Source organism: Macrobrachium nipponense, chromosome 19, assembly GCF_015104395.2.
Source record: "Macrobrachium nipponense isolate FS-2020 chromosome 19, ASM1510439v2, whole genome shotgun sequence".
In the NCBI taxonomy this organism is placed as follows: Eukaryota; Metazoa; Arthropoda; class Malacostraca; order Decapoda; family Palaemonidae; genus Macrobrachium; species Macrobrachium nipponense.
This window is the reverse complement of record NC_061088.1, coordinates 18,673,484-18,683,958: the sequence shown is the minus strand read 5'-3', so window position 1 is coordinate 18,683,958 and position 10,475 is coordinate 18,673,484. Positions and strand designations below refer to the sequence as shown.

At 34.9% G+C, this 10,475-nt stretch overlaps 1 protein-coding gene across 3 annotated transcripts in view; it reads right to left on the bottom strand.

The window, feature by feature from the left end:
• Positions 1-7,163, bottom strand: part of LOC135214477 (NADPH oxidase 5-like) — a 141,521-nt gene extending 134,358 nt beyond the window's left edge. The window contains exon 1 of one of the 3 annotated variants that reach the window (XM_064248830.1): positions 7,120-7,163. The gene's annotated coding sequence lies outside the window, so the exon portion shown is untranslated. The remainder of the gene's footprint in view (positions 1-7,119) is intronic. The other 2 variants (XM_064248828.1, XM_064248835.1) reach the window with 2 other exon arrangements.
• Positions 7,164-10,475: the final 3,312 nt, after the last annotated feature.

Genomic DNA, 10,475 nt, shown 5'->3' with positions numbered 1-10,475 from the left:
GTGAAAAGAATAGTAAGGTTAAAAAAAAGTAAAAAATGCGCCGAGGAAATCGTGTTTTCTGTACAGCGTACAATGCTGAATGAAACTCTCGATATGCTGCAGTATGAAACTCTCAGCCACCACCTGGCTGCGCTCAATTGCTCCCCAGATGCGGTGCCCGACACACGATCCACGGCTAAACTTGACCTTAAATAAAATAAATACTACTGAGACGAGAAGGCAGTAATTTGGTATGTTTGATGATTGGAGAGTGGATGATCAACATACCAATTTGCAGCCCTCTAACCTCAGTAGTTTTTAAGATCTGAGGGCGGACTGAAAACAAAGGACGGACAGACAAAGCCATCTCAATATTTTCCTTTTACAGAAAACTAAAACCAGAAGTGAGTCGTAAGCCCAAATAAGCTACACTCTCGTCACTCGAGGGATTGACGATCACGAGACAGGAAAACAGAAGAATGGGAAAAATAACGAAGAGGCTTCGTGGGTAATTAAAATAACAATACTCAGCCATTAAAGCTCATCACAGCCGTTACGAGCAATTACAGCTTCCGGTTAAAAGATCGCCACGCTTTGTCTAAAGAGTTGCACAAGAACAGTGCATTAACTTATTTGTACAATCTCAAAGTTAGATTTCTAATAACTCAAGCACGAAGGAATGCATTTGCGTAATATCCTAATTAATCACGTAGTCCTGCTTTGGGGAACTTCATGTTCGATACATATAAGTTTACACACACAATATCTGTTTCAACACAAACATTCATATGCATATATATTTAATATACATAAATATAGTATTAATACATAAATATATATACAAATATATATATCATATATATATATATATATATATATATGTATACATATATATATATATATGTATAAATTTATATATATATGTATATATATATATATTATAATATATATATATATATATATACATATTATATATATACATATATATATATATATATATATATAACACATATATATATATATATATATATATATATAAACATATATATATATATATATATATATATATATATATATGTATGTATGTTTTATTATATACAATAAAAAATATATAAAATGACAGTTCTACACCATAAATAAAAACTTTACTGCACACGCTCCACAGTTCAGTCTCGTCTACAATACTCCCAAAGGGCACCGACACCAACTGACGAAACTGCCACGTCATCTCAGTTTTAACTGACGCATTGAGTCTTTTTTTTTATCAAGATGCATTTTGCAAAGAAATGTCTATGCTTTATTGGATTATATATATATATAATATATATATATATATATATATATATATATATATATATATATATATTTGTGTGTGTGTGTGTGTGTATGTATATAATTTATAATGTGTTCACAGACACGCACACAATATATGTATAGGGGTCGTAGTATATATAAAATTATTACAAATGTTTATTCAATATATGTATGTGTAGCCAGACATATATTGTGTGTTCACCGACACATCTATATATAGATAATATATATATATATATATATATATATATATATATATATATATATCTATATATATATATATATCTATATATATATATATATAATATATATATATATGTATGTATGTATGTATATATATATATATATATATATATATATATATATATATATATTAATATTTATTTAAAATATATATAGTATGTGTCGGTGAACACACAATATATGTCTGGCTACACATACATATATTGAATAAACATTTATAATTTTAATATATATACTATACATATATGTGTGCGTGTCTGTGAACACACATTATAATTATGTCCGGGTACACATGCGTATATTGAATAAATATTCATAATTTTAAAATATTTAGGCACGTGTGTGTGTATGCGTGTAAAAGCATAAATGATGCCTCTATACAAACCAACAGATCTGTTAACAAACAAGGCGTAATACTACCACCAGCTTACTCGGGGCGCGTGCCAAATCTACGATCACATAGACCGTTGTTTCACCAACGAAAATGAAAACAAATACACTATATTTTATTAAAAGTAATTGTTCTGTACTGTTTAACATGTACATTATTTATTTTTTACAATTTCATTTTGATAAATAAATCATAAATATCCTATCCTAAAATTCCTTTATCTTTAACTCAACGCAAAACACCTTTTTCAGATCTATTTAGGCTTTTCCATAGGGCTTTCCTACCCGCCCAACAACAGCAACAAAAACAAAGTAATTTGTAGGCTTACTCGCAGAGTGAGCGAAATAAACATATAAATTAGAGCACCTCCCTTTCGAGATAATAAGATACGAGAAGGACTTCAGTTAGACCCAGAGTCTGAGATATATAATTTGATTTTCCAGACCATGTTGAAGATACGTGGCAGTAATTACCCCAGTATAGCTAATAATTTCTGTATAGCACATAATTCCTTTAAAAAATAGAAATAAAAAAACTAGAAATTGTTGTGTTTCGAGAACTTGCTAAGATTCCAAAATAAAAAATGGGATTTCCATGAATGCACCAAACTAAAGTTCAAAGTCAAAGGTCAGTCACAGACGTGAGTGGCTGCAAGTTGTTACTCAACGTTTCAGCTGCAATGTCATCATGCGTAGTACGAAGACCTTTCGTACAACTTCCGCCGACGGACATTGCTTTTATCTCTTTGTGCATTTATCTTTATCTATTATTTTCTTATTCGTTATGGACTTTACTATTCGACTTATTGTCGATACTTTTTCCCATAAGGACATTCAAGTCGGTCAAAGATTATGCTGCTGCTGCTGCTAATAATAATAATAATAATAATAATAATAATAAAATAATAATAATAATAATAATAATAATAATAAAATAATAATAATAATAATAATAATAATAAGAAGAAGAGAAGAAGAAGAAGAAGAAGAAGAAGGAGGAGGAGGAGACGAAGAAGAAGAATAGTTTACCATGGATAGTGCAACGAAGGACACGGGAAACAAACATATCCTCTGAAAGCTTTCGTGAAATATAAACAACAATATCCGATAAACCAAAACGTTTCGAGACTTGAACACAAAGATGAAAAAAATCCTTTGTCTAAATAACGTACTTCCTATGCTAGATTCACATTAACCGTGCATTTGATGTCTAGGCCAGTCCCTTACGACGCTCCTGATTGGGTGTTGATAAGCCAATCAGAGGGCTGGAAACTCTCAGTCTCTCTCGATAGTTCACATAGGCAGGATGTATGCTTCAAAAGTATGCGGAAAAGGAGGTGGAACATACAAACTACCAATGTGAACTCCCTCGAGAGACTGAGAGTTTCCAGCCCTGAGATTGGCTTATCAACAGCCAATCAGGAGCGTCGTTAGGGACTGGCCTAGGCATCAAAAGCACGGTTGATGTGAATCTAGCATAGGAAGTACGTTATTTAGACAAAGGATTTTTTTTATCTTTGTGTTCAAGTCTCGAAACGTTTTGGTTTGTGAACTATCGAGAGAGACTGAGAGTTTCCAGCCCTCTGATTGGCTTATCAACACCCAATCAGGAGCGTCGTAAGGGACGGGTCTAGACATCAAATGCACGGTTGATGTGAATCTACGATAGTTCATTGTTTTTTCAGGGTATTTTGAAACGTTCTTTAGAAAACTAATCCTTCGTTTTTTTCCACTTCCAGTCAATATCTTTCCCGACAAGAAAATGAAAAGATTAAAATATGTTATTAAACGTAGAAAGATATTGGAAAAATATCCCTTGTTTTCAAGATTGATCCAATGACTGTACTCGCATCAAATTCATGTCATTCGCAACCGGAAAAGAGCCATTGCTGTAATTAAAGGATTTAAGATACAGTGAATAAACATTAGCCTTTTTTTAGTCTTATGAGAACTTTGGGTAAATGGTCTCAAAATATATTTACCTAACAAAATTTTTAAAATAATACATTTACCTAACACAATTTTGAAATAAGACTTTTACCTAACAAAATTTTTGAAATAAGACATTTACCTAACAAAATGTTTTAAAATAAGATCTTTACCTAACAAAATGTTTAAAATAAGACATTTACCTAACAAAATTTTTGAAATAAGACATTTAACTAAAAAAATTTTTGAAATAAGCCATATGCCTAACAAAATTTTTAAAATAAGACATTTACCTAACAAATTTTTAAAAATAAATAAATAACAATGCAGTTAGGTAGGTCAGATGGGATAGATGTTTACAGTAAGGAACACCAACTTTTTCATCTAATTTTAGTTATTCCTACATGCCCTAATAATGTCATCATCATTCATAGCGAAATGACCATCATTATTGTTATAAGTCCTTTTCCCGCCAAGGATTGGTTTAAAGACAAAAACAAGACAAAAATCATAGACTCTTTACTTTTTTGGGCCGTTGTGTCAAGGATGAGTCCCCTAAACAGAAAACTTTCATAACTTTAGCTGTTTCACATGCTGGAATCCAGTGCTGCCCATCATGTCTCCCCCTACCCTCCTGATCCCCTACCTACCCCGCCCCACCCAGGGTGGACAAACAGGTTTGCTGGATGAGGGTGATGTGTCATGTCTCCTTACCCTCCTGATCCCCTACCTACCCGGTCCCGGGTACCGGACAAACAGGTTTGCATGTCTCCCCTACCCTCCAGAAGCACCTACCTAGCCCCAACCCTACACCGATAAGCCGGCGAGGTCAAGCAGATTTACAGGAGTAGGGTGGAGGTGTCATGTCTCTTCCACCTTCCGATCCCCTACCTACCCCGCCCAGGACAAACAAGAAAGATCCACTCGGATTTTATTATTATTATTATTAACCAAACAAAAAACTTCTTTCAGTTTTCTTCTGAAGATTGAAAAAGAACCCACAAATTCAATTTGTAACTTGTTTACTTCTAAGTATTTACATTAAGTTTTACTTAATGTAAATACTTAGAAGTAAACAAGTTACAAATTGAATTTGTGGGTTCTTTTTCAATTATTATTATTATTATTATTATTATTATTATTATTATTATTATTATCCGAACGTCATCCCTGACGTCTATCCATTTTCTCGAATCGGAGATGAAATTTTAAACCGGTTAAAAGACCACTGAACGAAAGACGCACATCTAGACAGTACGTCGCTATTTCAACGCCTCCTGACCTTCATTTACATTATGTAAGAGTGACGCCACCCTCTATGCAAGACCTCAACCTCAGCCCGGAATAGGAATACCAATTCAGCCTACGGCAGATGTCCTGTTCTGAAAGCTTCGATTGGTTTCCTCTTTATTTTGCAGCAAATGATATTATTATTATCATTATTATTATTATTATCATTACCCAAAATATGCCATCATGTACTCAGAATAATCTTGAAAGGGAAACAACTTGCAAAGGAAGCTTCAACAGAAAAAGAATTCCGAAGGTGTGAAAAGATATATATAGAGAGAAGGCAATAACAAACACGCCAGAAATTAATTCAAAAAATAAATAGTAAAAGAAAAAGAAAAAAAAGATAGACTACAAGGGATTAACAAAAACCAAACAATAATTCATCATTATTTTAAAATGCAGAGGCTAATAAGCAACAACCACCCTTACTTAGGCCCAAATGCAAATGAAAAAATAATAATGCTGTAGGGAAAAGGTAGCGGTAATCTTTAGTGAAAAAGCTAGACCTGTCTATGCAGCACTGGGAGTTGACATAAACATGGAAAACGGAAGCAGAGGGCTTCCAAAACTTGGCAGCAGAGTAAAATAAATAGACTAAAGAACAGGGATGATATTGTGAAGACAGCGCTTGTTTCTGCGGTTCGAAGGTCGGGTATGAGAGGAGTTAAACGTGAAGTTAACCCATCTAACTTGTTTATAAAAGGAGGGAGGGGGCAATGGGTTACAGTGAGAGCCGTGACGAAGTAGTTGAGCGAGGTCTTGTCTACCATTGTTACACATGCTTATTGCGAATTGGCTATCTATATGAAAAATGTTTACTTATATCTATACAATTTCCTCTACAAGGAATAAAAAAAAACAGAATTTCCTTAGAAGTAAAAGATAAATGAAATGGTGGCCACAAATAAGAATTAACTTGCAGTTCAAGCAATGGATTTGTAACCACTTTCTTGTAAAAAAAAAATATCCCTGTATTATCACGTTTTCAACTTATTGCAATATTTACAAAAACATTTTTCTTTGTTTTCACTTTGTAGATCTCACTACCACGGAAAATACATGTTGAATTTCTTCAAGCTTCACAGATCCTTGAAGAATATTTACATAAATTCCAATTGGCTTCACAAAAAGCCCCAAGAACATTTACATAAATAAACGCAAAGTCGTGTTATCGAGTCAACTTTCACTGCTTATTCTCAGTCACAAGTTTAATACTTCCACCATTTTAAAACTCTATTTAAAAGACACCACGAATTTAGGCAATAAATCACAACACGTTAAGGGAAACTAATATCACGAAATTACAAGATATTTAATTATGTTTTCCACCAAATATCAGGTTGTAAAATTTATATCACAATATTACAGGAAATTTGGAGTCAATTCTCTATCGGCAAGAAAGGTGGGAGATGGTTTTTGTTTTCAAAGTGTTATAAAAATAAATGAACACAGACGGTCACTTTCTCAACAAACTTACAAAATTCCGGTTCCAAAATTTCTGTCAATTTTTCAAAAAGTTATCACATACTACGTATTATAAACACACATTCATTGCGTTCCAGAACTTCAGTAAAGTTTCGAAAGTATAGAATTTTATTCGTACGTATCACCAATACCCACAAGGGCTTACCCTTAAAACTTCAGTAAATGTTTCCACAATCATTTTTCAGGGTCACTGTATCAAAGTTGTCATGAAACACGCACCAAAACATGAAGTTCCAAAACTTCAGTTAATTTTCCAAAACTAACTGAATGATAAATTCCCTAAAAGCCGTCATACAAAGCTTTAAGAGCACGACCACCGAATCGCAAAATTTCAGAGCTTGATCGGATATAACGAAGAAGATAATGCACTTTATAAGCAGAAACGCAAACAAGAACAGCATCACTACTCCGGGACCTATAGCGCGCAGGTCAGGCATGCCCTAAGGGGCTTCTCTGAGACCCTTCCCGGAACGGAGAACAACACACCTTCTGCACCCGGTTGCCAACGAGCGAGTGTCCTCCCTCCTACGCAGGGTTGCCAAATGGAATAATGAGGTGGCGCTAGATTTCACTTAAAAAGCGCTAGGAAAGCGCTAGATTTTAAACTATCAATTTCTCAATATTTCCGGGGTCACATAAAGGCTATAAAGTATGTTTTCTTTTTACCCCCTTTTGGCACATTATATATCAGCCATTGCTCTTTGGCTACCAATACAAGATTGGTTTAACTAAAAGACTTTCTATCTCTCTCTCTCTCTCTCTCTCTCTCTCTCTCTCTCTCTCTCTCTCTCACGTGTATATGTTTATTCATACATGCACATCTCATAATAATATGGTTACTCTCTTTGTTAATCATTCTTTTTATTAGACATTCCTTATCAATCTTAATGTGGTGAATTGAATAAAAAACAAAAAACATCTCTCTCGTTAGATACATCTTTATTTTCAACCTTAAATGTTGTAGTCTTGAACAAAGGCATAGACTAAAAAAACTCGTGTATACTATAATTTCATAAGTAGTATATTTTGAATTGGAATTAATACGAGAAAATTAAGTAGCAATAGTAATAGTAGGAAGGGGAAGAAAAACATTTAGTGCTAGTAGCACCACAATTAGGCCTCCTCCAGATCAAAAGGTTCCCAATCTTCTTCCAGATCACAGGTTGCAGCCCTACTGTGGGTTGGCTGTTCCTCTTGCCCAGCTTGAGTGTTTGGTCCTAAGGAACTATTGTATGCCTCCATAGTGCCAATTGCCTTGAGTACTTCATTTGGTAGTTCATATGTATTGCAACACTTCTCACTTATTTTTAATCCATACTTTACAGACATTATGGCATTCAATGTCGAGATTTGCATTCTGTTACGAAGCTTATTCTTTATCATATTCATGTGACTGAAGGAGCGCTCTACATCGGCGTTAGAGTGTGGTAAGCTTAAGGCCGAGAGCGCTACTTCAGATAATTCTTTAAAGGGATTTTCACCTGAGGAGTCTCTGTAGTTTGCTACTTCCGTTCCAAAATTTCAAAGTATTGGCAGTCTCTGTCCACTTTGTAAGATGGAGTTTTTTCCATTGAAAGTGAACACTGGTAAGATATTCGGCATTATCTCCCACAAGAATCTTAGACAGTTCAATTATGTCAGGCTTAATAGCTTCAGACACTCGGAGACACTGAAGCAATGACATTGACTGCAGAACATCGACGTTATCTGGTAGGCGTTGACGAAGCTGTTTCACAAGTTCAACCACAAAATTAGTGCACCTCTCCCGTATGCGCAGTTCTGTTGGTGCAGGAAAACAGTTCTCAGTTAATTCTTTTTCACATTCATAACCTAGATAAGGCCTCGGATCCAAGAAATTTTCAATCACAGTGTCCATTGAAACTCTTTTTCCAGGGATGACAACTTTAGAACACAGAGAGTTAATCAAGTGCATTAGATCCTTTAGCAACTTTGTTGGATCCTGCGATTCTGCTTCAAAGTTCTTATTCACTGCTTGCACTTCTTTTAAAATGGGTTTTAAAAATGTGAGCAGTACATAGTTTTCTTTGTCTGTGTACATTAAATACAATTGTTTCTGCTGTGTAGCAACGTTCTTGGTTACGGACAATTCAAAATGCAGTTTTAGCTCATGCCACTGATTTAAAATTCTAGTAACTGCACTCTCTATTGACAGCCACCTTGTTGCACTGCACTGCACTAATTTAAGAGGGTCTGTGCCATCATTGAGAACACCTTAGAGCTCTCTATACTTCGACTGTCGAAGTGACGAATGGGAAAACCAATTATATGTTTCCTTTATCATGTAATCCAGGTGGCGAGGCATACACACACTAGCTGCATGAGACACGGCCAGTTGAATTGAATGACACACACATTTAACTAAAATTAAATTTGGCACTTCTGATTTCAGTTTTGCATAAACACCATTATTGATTCCCACCATCACCGAGGCATTATCAGTCCCCAGAGCAAGGAGCTTTAGTAAGTCTAACCCACGTTTGCTTAAAGCAGCTTTCAGGGCATCACAAATTCCCGCTGCATTGCATTCCTTCAGCTCGATGAAGTCTAAAAAGGATACAACAACTCGCTTCTTGGCATCAGAATAATACCTTATGACTATCCCCAACACTTTCATAGTTGTAATGTCATTGCTTTCATCGATGATTAAACTAAATTTCCTCTCACCAATGTCGCACACAAGTTCTCTATCGAAATAGGGCGCTTAGAACATGTTTTTTTATCACACCAATGCACTTCGATCGCTTGATTTTTAGATCACTACATCCTTTACTATCACCAAAACATCCTTTGCAGATGTCGGTAAATGATCTGCAACTCTTAATGAACAATGATTTGCCACAAAAAAGTGCTATTTTCCCTCTGATCTTTTAGTATCACTATTCGTTTTCTTAAACGGTAGCACAGTTTTGACGCATAGAACTGAAAGGCTCTTCTGCCTTTTTATGCATGTCTGTATTCCTGTCTCTCTCTAAATCACAGAGCTTGGAATTTAGAAAGCATTTACAATAATTGCAAAAGCATTTACTATCATCTCCTTCAACTCGCCTCAGCCACTGTTTATATCTCGAGTCATTTAGCCAGTCTGCACGAAAGCGCTGTTTGTATTGCTGTTTTCCCTATGTAACCTAAACTTGCAGACAAGAATTCCAATGGTTCACTGAAGTTCTGAACCTCTTCTAGGTCACCAATAGACTAGATTTCCAAAATGACCAGACTTCTCTGACTCTGGGGGAGCTGTTTGGGTCCTCCCACGTGTGCTTAATCTCCGCATATCCGCCAAATTTATAACAACCAAATTTATAACAACAACACAGAGGTAAAATCATTTCTCCCATTACAGATATCAAATAACAGATATCAAATATCATCTTTTCCATTTCGGAGAATTTTAAATTAATTACATAGGTTCACGACTGGTAGTTTTTAATGCAATAACAAGAAACTAATCAGATTTTCTACCAACGTGGCATCTGATTTTGGTGTCGTCAATATTTCAAACAGCTCCACGTACGTTTAAATCCTCGGATAAGCTGCTTAGATTCTCTCCAGGGACCACTTTCGGTGGTCCGCCATAGTCTAGAGGCATTTCTCCTCTCTACAAATATCTTGATTTCTTAATATCGTAGGTATAAATTGGTGAGCAAGGTAATATGAAATAAAACATAACAAAGTGAGTTTGACGATTGAGAAAATAAAAATCGTATACAGACATCTCTCTCTCTCTCTTTGACAAAATAATAGATATGAAACAATGACTGAATATTGCTTGAATACGATATGGCAACAAAGTTCTGGCCTGACTGAAGTGTAGAGTGACTTTG